The sequence below is a fragment of the Tamandua tetradactyla genome, chromosome 5 (assembly GCF_023851605.1).
Source record: "Tamandua tetradactyla isolate mTamTet1 chromosome 5, mTamTet1.pri, whole genome shotgun sequence".
NCBI lineage: Eukaryota > Metazoa > Chordata > Mammalia > Pilosa > Myrmecophagidae > Tamandua > Tamandua tetradactyla.
The window spans coordinates 18,885,180-18,899,297 of record NC_135331.1 but is presented as its reverse complement, the minus strand read 5'-3'; the positions used below and the strand labels follow the sequence as shown (position 1 = coordinate 18,899,297).

Here is a 14,118-nt window from a genome sequence, read left to right as displayed (position 1 = left end):
CCAATCAAAAAAATAGTCATCACATTATACTGTACCATATTTCATCAAACAAAAGGGAGACTGACACAATGCTTTCTTGCATTGTGCATTTCTAACTTATTTAAAGAGCTCTTTTAGATTTACTGAGCTAAATGTTTCTCCTTTTTTTTTTATTAATCAAAAAAAAAGAAGAAATTAACACAACATTTAGAAATCATTCCATTCTACATATGCACTCAGATCACTCTGGTGCATACTTTAGTTTTTAAGAAAAGGAAAACAGAAGCAAAATACATTGGTTAAGATGTCCCTAAAATGCCTTCAATGCAGAGTCTGGGTTTTCTAAACCATTTTTCAAATCACTGTTTTCAATGTGCAAGGTTTCCCACAGGATCTTGTCCTCTGTGCTATTAAGAGTATTGGTGAGGCAGGATTTTTCCAATGACAGCCCCTCGGTTGTCTTAGGACAAGATCAACAGCATCATGACTCTGGCTAGCCAACAGTGATTGCCCAACACCACCGATTATAACAGGCACTCTGATTTCACAGAGGTTAATAAGTGAAAAAAACGTACGTCTTAGAATTTATGAAATATGGTCATTGTCTGTCTCCGTGGCAAGCATAAGTGCTCGAAGGACAGGAACCACTCTTGTCCACTCCTGGATTCCTTCATGCATTTAGTCAACAAAAATGTATGTGCACCTGGCCCACACCTAACATATCCTCAGTGAAAATATACTGAATGAACGAATGTTGACCCATTTCGGAAAGTGGAACTCAGTGGCCTCCTGCCTGAGGGACTACATCTCTCTGAGCTGTTTCTCCACTGGTAAAATGAGGGCAGAGGGGAGACTGAAATGCGCTCATGGGTGCAATGTACATAGGAGAGTAACTGGCACAGAGTAGCCTACTTTAAATATAGTTGGGGAATGAAAGAATGAATATGTGAAAGAATAATTTAAAAAAATTATTATTCTAGCTAAAATGGACTGCATACTTTTCTTTGTGCCAGGCATTATTTTAAGCACTTAATAGGTATTGCCTCATTTGTTTTACCCTTTTTAATCCTCACAACAACCCCACCAGGTAGGTACTAATATGATCCCCAGTTGACAAAGGAGGAAACTGAGGCACAGGGTGGTGAATGAATGAATATTGACCTACCTGAGTTAAAATTCTGGTTATTCAGTTTCTAGAGGGGTAAACTTAGCCCCTTCGACTCTCTCAGCCTCATTTCCCTCACTTCTAAAATGGGAAAGCAAATTCCTCTACCTCCCAGAGTGGTGCCAAAGAAGATGGGAATATATGGGCAAGTCACTTACTTTCTCTGAAGCTCATTTCCATCATCAGTAAAACAGTGAAACAAGTATCCTCTCCCTCCCCAAGGCAGCAGTGAGGAAGCTGGAAACCATACCTGCCAAGCCCCTAGCTCAGTTCTTGATTGCTATTGGGAAAGCCTTATCCACACAAGTGGTCCTTACCCAGCCAGGCCTGCTTCCCAGCAAAGCCAAACCACCCAGGCCGGCTCCTCCCTCTCGGGGCAATTCCAACAGGAGCCCACAGCGCCAACCCTGCGAGCTGTCAGACAGGGTGGGCAGAACCCTAGAGGTGCACTCTTCCTCCTCTAGATGAATAAATCATTACAGGAGAGTGCGATGCATCCCACCAGCATCCATAAGGACCTGAATTATATATAACCAGACAGCAAAAGCAATTTATCCCAGGCACGTGTAAGTCATAAAATGGGAGTTCTCGGGTGCTAGAGACAATTTTCAGATATTGTTATTTTTATCAAAGCAATAAGGCCCACCAAAGGAGTCCCCTGCCCTGTGGGTATGGGGAATGCTTTAATCAGGTTTATTTATTATCAAAGAAGAGAATCAAACTCTCCCACCAGGCTCCACTGCCTCCCCCCTCTGCCACCACCCCAGTTCGGCTGCTTCTCAGCTCAGGGGCCTGGGATGTAGGGATGAGCTGCCAAGAGCAACCATCTTCTAGCTGGAACCATCTGCTGAGACTCTGGGGGTAGAACAAGGTTGCTCCAAATCCCTGGAGGGAAAAGCAGAAGAAGAAGGAAGAGATTGCAAGGAGAGAAAATGGAATCTTAGTAAGAGCTCTAAAGCAGGATTCGGGAAGTCCTACCTTTGTTACTGATTACAAATGGGGAGTTGAAGCACTGAAGGGTTAAGAATCACTTGTCCAAGGTCACACTGGGAAAGAGAAGGGGAGCTGGGACGAGAACCCAGTTAGGTGCAGCAGACATGAAGGGCCGACTATGCACCAAGCACTAGGGGTACAAGGCAGACCCACCCCTGCATAGCTGACTACTGGTGGTCTCTACATACACATCTCAGGCAGCACACCCCATCACTGGGCTCAGCCCCTCAGGCTGCTTAGCTGATGATGTTCAAACATGTCAGGTATGATCCTACTCAGGGCTTTCGTACTTGCTGTTCCTTCTGCCTAAAACACTGTTCCTCAAGGTCTTTGTCTCTCACCTCCTAGTATCTGCTCAAATGCTACTTTCTCAGTGAGGCCTTTCGCTGAGCACTTTATCCACAATATCTACTTGTTCTAGTTTGCTAGCTGCTGGAATGCAATATAGCAGAAATGGAACAGCTTTTAAAAAGGGGGATTTAATAAGTCACAAGTTTACCATTCCAAGGCCATGAAAATATCCCAGTTAAAGCAAGTCTATAAAAATGTCCAAATTAAGGCACCATCAAGAGGTTACTGTCACTCAAGAAAGGGCCGATGAAGTTCAGGGTTTCTCTCTCAGCTCCAAAGGTACATGGTGAACATGGCGATGTCTGCAAGCTTTCTCTCCAGGCTTCTTGTTTCATGAAGCTCCCCCAGGGGTATTCTCTTTCCTCATCTCCAAAGGCCATTGGTTGGTAGACTCTGTGGTTCTCTTCAAAATACTTCCTCTTTTAAAGGATTCCAGTAAACTAATCAAGGTCCCACCTGGAATGGGGGGAACCACATCTCCCTTTAATGAGAGGTTAATACCCACAATTGAGTGAGTCATATCTCTGTAGAGATAACCTAACCAAGTTTCCAAACTATAGTACTGAATAGGGATTAAAAGAGTCACAAAATGGATCAGGATTAAAACATGGCTTTTCCAGGGTACATAATCCTTTCAAACCAGCACACTACTCCCTCCCATAGGATCACACTCCATCACCTCGTCGCATGTTGGGTTCTCCAGGAGCAGGCCCAGACACGGAGCTTGGGGAGTAAGATGTTTTCTAGGGATCAAGCCTTGTAAAGGGAATGGGGAGGAAGCAGGATTAGGGTAAAGGGGGAGAGAAACTGTGACCCAGGCTCAACAAAGCCTGGCCTAGCCTGGCAGAGAGCCCTGGAGTGAGTACTGACCATCAGAATATCCTGCTCAGGTGGAAATGGCTGGGCCATTGTATGCCCTGCTTTGTTTAGTCACTGGATACGGGCTGCCTTGGAGAAGGTGACTTCCTGCCACTGAGAAAGACCCTGCAGAAGCTGAGAGGTTAGACCGGCAGCTGGACAGAAAGCAAGTCACTGAAGGGGGATCTGGGTGGCATACCTTACAATACTCCTTATCCTGACTTATATTTCATCCCAGGATTGGCCGCCACCTGACACTGAATATTTCTATGTATTTATTTGTTTATTGTCTTTCTATGCAACTAGACCATGAGGTTTTCAAAGCTAGAGGCAATGACTTGTTTTTATTGCCTAGAACAGTGCTTGGCAAAGCAAATGCCCAATACATATTTGATGAATGAATGAATGAATGCCCTCCATTGCTCCCAACCTAATAGGGGAGACTGACCTGTAAACAGACAATTGCATTTCGGCATGGTGATCCCTACCAAAGGGAGCATCCCAGGGGACAGCCTGGGGTGGGGAATATCCAGGGAAGTCCAAGACCACTGCTATTTCCATTCAACCAGGATAGGAAAAGTGGTGCCCAAGCAACCATTACTGTGCTCAGGGCTACTCCATCATTTTGATATGTCATGAGCAGATATTTAGCCATTTCATATTTTTAAATATTTTTATATATTGTTGCTCCAACCTGGCTATAACTTCCGGAGTCCAGGGACCATGTCTTACATTTCTTTTCTTTATCCCCTTGAATGCCAAAAAATCCTGTTTTGTGCACAGCTGAAACTCACTAAATAATTAGTAACTGAATGAATGAATGCATAGGGCATTTAAGGACAAACACAGGACAGCTCTGGATGACCAGATTTGCTGACCTTCTATTGGGACAGGAGGTCTGTAAAGCTAAAAATAGCTATTGCACAGAGAGCACCAACTCTCATCGTCACTGTGGAAGCACTTAGCATACATAAAGACTGTCAATCCTAACAGCAGTAGGGGTAAGAATATTGTCTCTTTGCATATAGGGAAACTGAGGCTCAGAGAGAGAAAAACATTTGCCTAAAAGGTTACACAAGCAACGTGTGTAAATCCGAGAGACAAGTCTGAGCTGATATTCTTAAGCATTACACTGACTCTTTTAGGATAATGGCCTAGATTGTTTAAATTCAAGATAGAACCATAAAACAAATCTGGGATATGAGCTCAAACATCTCCATGAGTGTGAGATCACTAGGGCTGCTATGTATTCAGGAGGGTACGGAGCAGGAGAAGCAGTCCGTTAGCTTTACTTATCCTCATCGTTTTAGCAATTCCAGTTGTCTTCTCTCTGTCATCAGTTATATCTCCACATGAAGAAAGAGCCAGCAAGCTGTCTACTGGAGAGATTCATGCATCAGCATCAAGATTGGATGATTTTACCCAGATCCTTACAACATGGAAATTTGACTTCCTCAACATACTGAGTGTGGTGTCATCTTCCAAGATCAGAGTCATGTTAACCACACATTTTAGACTGATGTATAAACCAGATGTCAACTTACTCATTTGCAAAGAGAAATTACTGTTGTAGGGATTGGCTAAAAGTCTATATGACCAGCACTTTATATGTTGCTAAGACCAGTCTGAGGAGACTAATAATAATCTGGTTTCTTAATTAATAAAATTTGGATGAGGAGAGATGGATGCAATGAATATTTAGTAGCATTACACTGAAATGGATGAAAACAAGCATCTCATGGAAAGGGTGGCTCAGATGGCATCAGAACTATAAGAAGTCAGCTGGCAACATACATTCATTCATCTTACAGGAGAACTTTCAGATTGCTGCCAAAAGGCCATTGTCAACCTCCTTATCCCAAAGTTTTTTACGCTATAGAAAATAGGCAAATACATACCCAGTCTCCCTGCAGCTAAGGTGACCATATGACCCACATCTGGTCAGTGAAATATAATAGCAAGTCATCCTGGGGGCTTCTGGGAAAGACATTTGGCTTCCTGATGAAAGGGACAGGGACAAAAGAAGAGCTCACTGGTGTCATCTCTTTCCACTTCTTTCTGCCTCAAACATGGTTGTGATACCCACAGCTTCAGCAGCCTTCTTGTAACCATGAGGAAACAACCAAGATGAGGATGAAAAATCAGCATGCTGAGGTCTGTGGAAGGGAAGGAAAGAAAGGCCATGGGTCCTTGATAACATTGTCACTCTGCTGCACCAAACCTACAATATCCTACATCCGGACCTCCCATTATAGAAGATCATTAAATATCTTTGTTGCTCAATCCATTGTTGTTTCGGTTATCTGTTATGCTATAACAAACCATCCCTAAATTTAGGACTTATAAAAACAATAACCATTTACTGTTTCTCATTATCCTGAGAGCCCAGTATTGTTGTCTGGGCTCAGCCAGATGGCTGGTCTGCTCCCTCTTGTGTTAACTGGGGTTGAAGTCATCTGGTGTCTCAATTGGGCAGAACTGCCAAAAATAGCTCATCCAAATGACTGGTTGGTTGGTGCTGAGGGGTGGTTGAAAGCTCAGCCTCTCCACGTGACTTGGGCTTCTCATAGCATGGTAACTGGTTTCCAAAAGTGGTCCATGTGTGCAAAAGTGGAAGTTGCAAATCTCTTACAGCCCAGACAAAGAAATGACACAGCATCACTTCCACTGCATTCTGTTTTTCAAAACAAGTCACAAGGCAAGCCCAGATTCAAGGGCATGGGATCGAGACCCCACCTCTTTATGGAAGAAGTGGCAAAGAATTTTTGACTACCTTTAATCTACTGCAATTATCAATCTGCTTTTGTATTTACATGTAGCTGAAAGCATTTCTCTAGATTTAGCCTTGCCACTGAATCAAAAAATACTCAAAGTCTGATGGTTCTGACCCCTTCTCCTATGGACGGGCTACAGTGGCTGCACTGCCAAGATCTGCCTTTCCATCTCTCTGTCTTCTTGGCTTCCATGGCTGATTATGATGGGCAGAATCTTTCTTTAAATATGTTAATACATTCATTTGCACCACAAGCCAAGTTTTGCAGGTTTGGAAGCCACCTGCCTCTTAAGCATTGCTCTGCTGTAATATATTGACTCCATGGTTTAGCTCTCACAAGACAACCTACATTCCCTATGTTTTCCAAGCTCTTCAGGAAACATCACTGTAGCCTCCTAGAACCGGCAACAATCTTCATCAGATGATAATCCTTGCCCAGTGTCCCTTATAAGGTTGACAAGAGAATCAGATGGTAGGATGGCTATAAAGTATCTAGGAATGGTTGAGTGAGATTATCATAATCAGGCTTGTTGTATCGGTTATGGTTATTTGATAATATGCGACATAAACCCCAATTCAAACCAGCTTAAGCAAAACAGAGAAACGCTGGCTGGACGTGTGAGGGAGCCTGGCTTCGGGTATGGGGATCTAGGGACTCAAATTAGGGACTCAAACATCAGCAGAACCTATTTTCTCTCCACCTCTCAGTCCTGATCTCCTCTAGGTTGCTTCATTTCTCAGTAAGATGACTGCCATCAGCCTCAGGGGCACCTCCTACTGGGTTCTTTTTCCCTAAGAGCTTAAACAAAAATCCTACACCTGACTTTTACTGGCCCCAACTGGGTGACGTGCCCATCCCTTAACAAATCATTATGGCCAAGGACATGTACTGAGTAGGTTAGGAGGCCTAGGACCTATGGTGACTCATAGATCCAAGGAAAGTTTCAGCTCTACCGCAACTACATGAATCAATAAAATTTGGGGCATACTGGCATGAAACTGATAGTCAACAAGTACCATAAGGGAAGGTTGAAAAGAACTTTGAAGAGAGATTTTATATATCAGGAGAAGGGTGAATAGCTGCCCACTGTAGGTGGCATAGCAGCAAGAGCACTGGGGAGGATTCTGAAGACCTGAATTATCATCTTGGTCCTGCTAGTTTACTTGACTTTTCTCCCACAGCTTTTCTTGAGCCATCATGACCTCTGGAACTTCACGTTTGAACTTTTACCATCAGGTATCAGGCTAACTGAATAAATCTGACCATACTCATGAGTCCAGATTCCTGAGAATGAATCTGATTGGTCCAGCTCATGTCTATTTTATCAAGGCTAAATCCTTGGCCAGCCTAAGGAATAGTTGCCCTGGGGTCATGGGCCACCTCGGTCCAATATTCTATGGCTGGGAAGGGATGACACATGGTATACAACATGTATGCCTTAGCAGATAAATGATCAGCAAGCACAGAACATGGGTCTAAAGAGAGGAGCAGGGGAATGAAACAGCCCTAGTGCAGTGAGTTGAATTATGACTCCCCAAATATATGTTCAAGTCCTAGTCCCCACATTTTCCCCGTGAAAAGTATGGCCTTGTTTGGAAGTAGTGTCCCTGCAGATGGAATCAAGTTAAAGACGAAGGCATAGTGGATGAGGGTGGGTCCTGAATCCAATGACTGGTGTCTTTATAAGAGAAAGGAGGGGGAGATTTGAACACAGAGACATAGAGAAAATACGCAAGGAAGAAAGCTATGTGTCCATGGAGACATAGATTGTAGGGATGCTGCTCTAAGCCAAGGAATGCCAAAGACTGCAGCAACCACCAGAAGTTAGGAAGAGGCAAGGGGGCAGTCTTCCCTAGAGCTTTCAGAGGCAAGATGGCCCTGCTGACACCTTGACTTTGGACTTCTGGGCCCCCAAACCATGAAAGAATAAATCTCTGGGGTTCTAAGCCACCCAGCTTGTGGGAATTTGCTACAGCAGCCTTAGGAAACTCATACACATGGAAAGAAGTAGAAGTGGATGACTGTACAGCCCCCTGGGACAAGGAAGGAGGGACCTTCCTCCCTGACTTTCCTGTTTCCATCACTGGGAGGAAAATAAATCCTGGTGGAAGAATCTTAAGGCAATTCAGAAGGCAAATTTGGGGAATAGATTGTGAGGAAGGAAATAGAATTTATTTGGAACTTTACCAAGACAAATAAAACTACAACGCCTCAAACTAAGTTTTATAAAACTAAAATTTGCGTTACCATTTCAACTATGCATGAATTCTTAGAAATAATGGAAAGCAAATCAAGTAGTGCATTTTGGGGGTATAATTTTTCTGACAAAATCCTTCACTTCAGGTTTGGCTTCCATAGCATGATTGCAGAAAGGTCATTTAAAAAATATTCAAAGGCTTCTCCAATTTTTCCTAAAGCCTTCTTGAATCTTTTTGATATTTAAATCTATCTCTTTTGAAGCACTCGTTATGCCATTTTCCTTGTCATTTTTTTTTTTTTTTTTTTACTGTTAACTCTTCTCAGGATGCTATGCAAAAATATTGACTATCCAGTATGATGTGGGCATGGACCAATCAGAACAGTAACCATGACAACCAGTGTAGCTGACCCTGTGGGTTCCAGCTCATTATCAGCACTTACTTTTCTAAGGCTGCCAGATCCTTATGGGGTGGTTGTGCCTTTGTCTGTGATTTATGCAAGTTGTTCAACATCACTTCAATCAAGTTAATGAAACCCTGCATCTTTGGCAAGATTTGCAATTAAACTTTTGCAGTTGGACTACATTGTATAAGCGCCAGGGTCAAACAATCAGTAAGAGACTGACTCTCTTTGACAGAACTCATTGGTTGTAAGCAACAGCAATCCTTTCAAAGATAGGTCATGGGCATTCAAAATTCAGGGGGTGCTGGAGAGACTAAGCCTCAAGGAAGCTGATGTGGTAGAAAATGACTTGTGCCCATTTGTTAAGCAGGGAGAATAATTCAATCATTGACATTTTAATAATTGAAATCATATAATCATTGAAAAAAATTTATCACAACTTTTGCCGCGCTACCCAACTACGAAACCACAAGGACTGGGATGATACTCAAACAAAAAGGACCCCTGCATTCTGTTTATGAAGAGACTTGCATAGATTACCCTTTGTGCAAGTGAGTCATGCCAAAGACAAATGGTTTCAAGAGAAGTGTCAGAGCCATCTGGAAAAAGTATGATGACCATGTATGTGTTAGATGTTTTCTAAGTTTGCTTCCAAGTGAAAAACTCAAGTTTTCAAAACTAGGGATCCTATTTCTAAAATTCAGGACAGGTCTCCTGTTCAGTGGTTGACTTTAGCTCGCTGATAGAGTCAGGTATGGGACTTGCCTTGCTAATCATGCAACAGAAAACATGGCAAGAAGGGAAGAAACAGATGAAATGATTAATTTCTCCATCCTGTGTCCTTGCAGATGTTTGTATTTCTGACCCTTGGACTCAGAGGCAAGGGCTAGGGTGATTACAGATTACTGGCTATCTCCTCACCCCCAGTTTTGAGGAATAGCAACTACTCCATGTTTTGGAATGCGAAGTAACTGTCTCACCCCCCACCCCCACCTCACAGAACTGTTGGATGCAAATGGAAGACCCAGATGTCAAGGGAATCCGTCAAAGGCCTGCCCAAATCAGAAACAGCTCTGAAAATAGAATCGTGAATTATGCAGACTGTGAATTTTCCTTAATTATTATACTAACACACACCCTTTCCCTGTCTCAAATCAGATTTTTCAGTCTTGGAGACAGAAGAACAACAGGATTCAAAGCTAGCAGTCTGTGACTTTCAGAAATAGTATAGGGGAACAGCTGATGGACTAGAGCCAAGGAGGTGTGGGTGTAAATAACGGCTTTTCTATTTACTGACTATGTCATCTTGGGCAAGTCACTTCTCTTGTGTGTGCCTCAACTGTAAAATGAGAAAAAAAATCTCTCTTTTTTTCCCTACCAAGCATCCTTTATTCTTCCCTTGTGGTAACAGCCCATTGGGATTCCTTTCAGGGACCATCCGTCCTTTACTCAAAATGTGGTTCAAGTGGGACTAAATGGGAACTTGTGACCTAGTATCTGATCAAAATATTCCCCTCCCCCTAGTCAGAGGGATCAGTTCAATCTTGGGCATTTTTGTTTTAAATCCTGAAACAGACGATTTCTTCGTCTGCAAGACTGTGTGTTATAAAGATAACACGAAATAAAGCTCTTGGGGTCACATGGCCACCATGTAGAAAAGGACAACACAGAAGAAAAAATAAGAGAGAAATGAAACAGAGACATGGAGTCATGACATCATCATCCGAGCCCTGGATCTCGCTAAGTCTGAAGCAAGACCTACCCCCTTTGATAGTTCACGTACCATAAATACCTCCTTCTGTGCTCAAGACAGCTGGAGTTGACTTTCTGTCATTGACAACCAAAGAAGTCTTGACTAGAGATCCCTGTTCATTATTAAGAGACCTATAGACCTAAAGGAAGTAGGAAGGAAAGGAAAGGATCAAGGAACAGGACTGGAAAATGGAAGGAATGTTTACAGAACAAATTTGACAGGTCATCGGCGAGCATACAACACAGGAATCACAGTGGACTTCACAAATGTGTCTCCCTTTAACTTAGTCCATTGCAGGAAAATTTGACTTTGTACAGTAGCTAAAGCTAGGAATTCTTCACTAAACAGAGGGCTTCCTGGATGAAGGCGCGGTGTCCTCTTGAGATGCAATACCTTATAACCCTAGTGCCCAGCATGAAACAGACACTCAGAAAATATTTGTGGATTTGAACGGGCACACTAAGAAATCTTATGCATCTTATGCTTCAACACCGACAACCCTTAAGGAATGAATTTGCCATATATACTATAGTTGCAAATTCCCTATACAGACATTGTTGAGGAATTGTATTGATCATCATATAGCAGCCAGGTATTAATTTTAGTGAGGCCTAATAACTCAAACACGACACTTTCAAGTATGTCCCCCTGCCATTAGCGGACCCGTAACCAGCCCTTTCTTTACTCATAAATTGAATTACAATTTTCTGTTGCAATCAAGAACCATGACCACCCCTTGTGTACAGGGGATTTGGCTGGATAAAGGTAAAGAACGTACGTTTATAACACTGGATGACAGCATGGGATGGAAGAGTCTGGCCTTGCCTATGTAGATTAAGGGGATTACAGATTCTCAAGGAGGGTCTGAACTCGCAATCACTCCACTCGGCGATGGCAACGGCAACTCAGAACGGAGAAGCAAGTAGCACATCTTCATCTGTGCACCTCTCCCCCGCTCAACAACTTCCATTCTTTCCCAAAACCCTGGTGCTGAGTGAAAAGCCATTAAATGAAAAAGCAATTTTCACAGATAGAAAAATATATCCGTTTAGCAACAAAAACAAGTTATATAAGTAATAAACAACAATCTGAGAGTACATAAATGCAGTTTGCACATGAAATGTAATGCAATAAAGGCCCACGCACTTGCCAAAGGAGGAAGGAAAGGCGTGATAGCGGGTGAAGACTGATGGAAAAAAGTGCAAGGGATGCATTCTTTGGAAGGTACATCCTTATTTCTACACTATGTTCTTTACCAATTTTTAAACTTTGGGGGGGGGAGCGGGCTACTGATTAGTCAACTAGTTTGCCACAGAGCCTGCATTGCCCAAAAGCCAAAAATATTAATATTTGGCCCTTCACAGAAAAAACTTTGCCAAACCGCGGCATTAAATAAAATTATAACAATATCCACCTTCAGAGCAAAATAAAGACTAAACAAAGGGTGAGAACTCCACAACACATAGAAACAGCAAACACAACCCAATAGTCTGAAAGGTTGTAGAAGAGCCTACCTTTTCTTCACTCTCATTTGTCCCATGCATGCATTTTAGATTCCCAGCTGCTAAAACAAATAGCATACAAGGGGTTGGCTTAAACCAAATTTATTGGCTCAGATTCAGAGTCGAGCAGGCTTGCTTCCTCCCGGGGTCCGTATCTTCTGATTGGCTGGTAATCTTTGGGGTTCCTTGGCTTTTCCATCACGTGGCAATGCACATGGCGGTGTCATCACCTTTTTCGTTTGGGTTCCACTAACTTCCAGCTCTTGCCGCTCCCTGTGGCTTCTTTTTCCATGGCCAATCTCCTTGGCTTCCAGGGACTTCAGCCACATTGGACTAAGGTCCATCCCCACTCAGTTTGGGCGCACGGTAACTCTTAACATCTTCAAAGGTCCTATTTACAAATGGGTTCACATCTACAGGATCCAGTTTGGGACCTGAACATGCCTTTTGTGGGGGCCATGATTCAACCCCCAACTGTAAAATGTTTGGATTCATCCAAATGTGCACACAATTCAAATTTATTCCACATTCTATTCTTTAACTAGAAACTATTGTGTGTAAGCTGGTGAACCAGCTTGTCTTTGCTTGAAATTGTAATGTAAAAATATCACTCCTTATGTCATATTCATTTGGTGCTTTGGGGTGGAAAGGTCATCACGCTGAATCAAAGCAAAAAGAGTTGTTATCTGGGAAGTGGTATTACTTCCCAAGAGCCATCATAGTGAATTGACTAATTTACTTAACACTCCTTGTGCGAGGTAAATCGACCCTTCCAATGCTGGGATTCCCCACCTTGATACCACTGACATTTAGGGCGAGATAACCCTGAGCTGTGAGAGGCTGTCCTGAGCTGGTCCCCATACAGGAGATGCCAGGAGCACCCCGGCAATTTATGAACAGTCCAGACATTGACAGATGTCCCCATGGGGGCCAAAGCACCCCCATTTGAGAACCACCAGTCTAAATAGTGTGCCACACCCACCCACCCAATGCTCCCTTGCCCCATCCTTACCTCCAGGTATACGATGCAGCTGGTTAGGATGCTATATCAGAAAGAGGTAAAACTGGAAGAAGACTGCATCACCCGATGTCCGTGAGCTCTGGTGTATAACCCTTGCTTGATCCCTACCAGAGGCACTGCAGTATGGTATGCAAAACCAAAAACCCAGAACCAGAGAGCTGAGTCCTAATTTTTTTCAGCTGCCTCAAACAATGCACTTGGCCTCTTTGGGCACTTCTTCAGCTATAAAATTATGCTAAGGATTTTACCTTCTGGAATAGTTGGGTTCTGGTGTCAACTTGGCCAAATGGTGATGTCCAGTTGTCTGGTCAGGCAAGGACTGCCCTGATAGTTGCTGCAAGGATATCTCATGGCTGGTTGATAAACTGGAAGGCTGGTGTTTTAAATCATCGGTCAGTTGATTGCACGTGTGGCTGATTACATCGGAGCTCAACGAAGGTGTGTCTCCCACAATGAGCTAATCCAGACAGCTGAAAGCTTTTAAGGTAGAAGAGAGACTCTTTCACTCCTTCTTTAGCCAGTGAGCCTCTCCTGTGGAGTTCATCCAGACCCTTTATCAGGGCCGCCAGCCTCACAGCCTGCCTTACAGATTTTCGATCCTTTTATTCCCAAGGTTTATACCTTTACAGACCTCTTATTTACAGATCTGTCCTTTTGGTTCTGTTTTTGTAGAGAACGACTAACATAATTTCTTCCTTGGTGATGAGAGCTGAGTTCCTATAAGCAATGAGTTTTCATGGCTGCCTGGCACAGGTAGACAGCACTCAAACGTGAGCTCATATTATTACCATTAAGATTTACCATAACCTCAGATTTGGGTTTCTTATTTTAAGTTATCCCTCTATTAAAATCAGTAATTGTGGGGTTCCTAATAAAGAAATAAGGAGGGTTTAGGTGCCGTGGCAGAGAACACGAATTGCTCACAAAATACCTATATGCTCCCTGGATTTCCCAGCCTCCTTGCAGTTAGGATGGGGCCATGAGACTTGGTTCTGGCAACAGGAACGTGAATGAGAAGGAGGCATCGCGTCTGGCCTGGGGTTCTTAAGGATCAGAGTGCTCCTCTCTCTTCATCCGCTGGGTGCTGTTAGCTATGAAACAGTGCAGGGATCTGAGATTTC

At 43.2% G+C, this 14,118-nt stretch overlaps 1 protein-coding gene across 1 annotated transcript in view; it reads right to left on the bottom strand.

Moving 5' to 3' along the window:
* SUDS3 (SIN3A corepressor complex component SDS3) overlaps positions 1–14,118 on the bottom strand; it is a 235,189-nt gene that overhangs the window by 20,237 nt on the left and 200,834 nt on the right. The window contains exon 13 of the transcript XR_013175608.1: positions 5,245–5,502. The gene's annotated coding sequence lies outside the window, so the exon portion shown is untranslated. The remainder of the gene's footprint in view (positions 1–5,244; positions 5,503–14,118) is intronic.